The sequence below is a fragment of the Tiliqua scincoides genome, chromosome 4 (assembly GCF_035046505.1).
Source record: "Tiliqua scincoides isolate rTilSci1 chromosome 4, rTilSci1.hap2, whole genome shotgun sequence".
NCBI lineage: Eukaryota > Metazoa > Chordata > Lepidosauria > Squamata > Scincidae > Tiliqua > Tiliqua scincoides.
This window is the reverse complement of record NC_089824.1, coordinates 160,248,458-160,249,622: the sequence shown is the minus strand read 5'-3', so window position 1 is coordinate 160,249,622 and position 1,165 is coordinate 160,248,458.

The following is a 1,165-nucleotide window of genomic DNA, read 5'->3' as shown; positions in this document are numbered from 1 at the left end:
CTTGCCACAGGATGTGGTGACAGCATCTGGCCTGGATGCCTTTAAAAGAGGATTGGACAAGATTCTGGAGGAAAAATCCATTATGGGGTACAAGCCATGATGTGTATGCGCAACCTCCTGATTTTAGAAATGGGTTATGTCAGAATGCCAGATGCAAGGGAGGGCACCAGGATGAGGTCTCTTGTTATCTGGTGTGCTCCCTGGGGCATTTGGTGGGCCGCTGTGAGATACAGGAAGCTGGACTAGATGGGCCTATGGCCTGATCCAGTGGGGCTGTTCTTATGTATTTGTGTTCAATAATATCAGGCACAAATCCAAATTATATGTATATAAATGTTAGTAGTTTTTGAAACGCAGTGTGTGGGAGAAAATTCCATTGTGTTTCTGTGCTAAAAATATTTGATCTTCCCCCTCTTTCCCCTCCCCCTATGGCAAGCCCCATAAATGACACAAGACAAAGTCAGCTCATTGATTGGGCTGTAAGTTTCACTACCGCTTCCAAGGAAACCCTTGGGTTTTAAGGGCTCCTTATCACTAGAGGAGCTATCCCTAGAGGGGAAGAGGCTTTCCAAGGTAGCCTCCTCTGACTGGGCTCCCTAATTTTGAATGATGGCAGCAAGTAAGTCTACCAGTTTGTCAGCAAAGGGACTGAAATGGAGAACAGGAGGCTGCATGTTAGATGCTACAGGGGTGCTATGCTCCGGTCAGCCTTTTGGCTTCCTTTACAGTTTTTCTATGATAAAGTGGAGTCCAATAATACAGGTTTAAAGGTAAAACATGCCACAAAACAGAACAATAAATATCCACTAAGCTAAGGGCCACTCTTATCCTCGTCCACCTTAAAAGGTGCGCACTGCGACTAGCAGTGGGAGAGGGCGACACAAAGTCCTCCTAGAAAGCCCTGGGGCTGCGTTTGGATCTTCTTGGACACAGTAACGAACCCGCCCTTCACTGCATCCCTGGGCAAAGATCTGTGAAGCCACTCCTCTGCACGATGCCCCCCCATACTTACCCAACACAACGGCGCCTCACATAATGCTGGGAAAGCCTTTTGAGAAACCGGACGTACTGCTTAAGATCGCGTCAGAAGCTTCAGAAGGTTTCCCGCATGGTCTGGAGTGCTGCATGGACACAATGCTCAGGGCATTTACACCCCCCCCCCCGC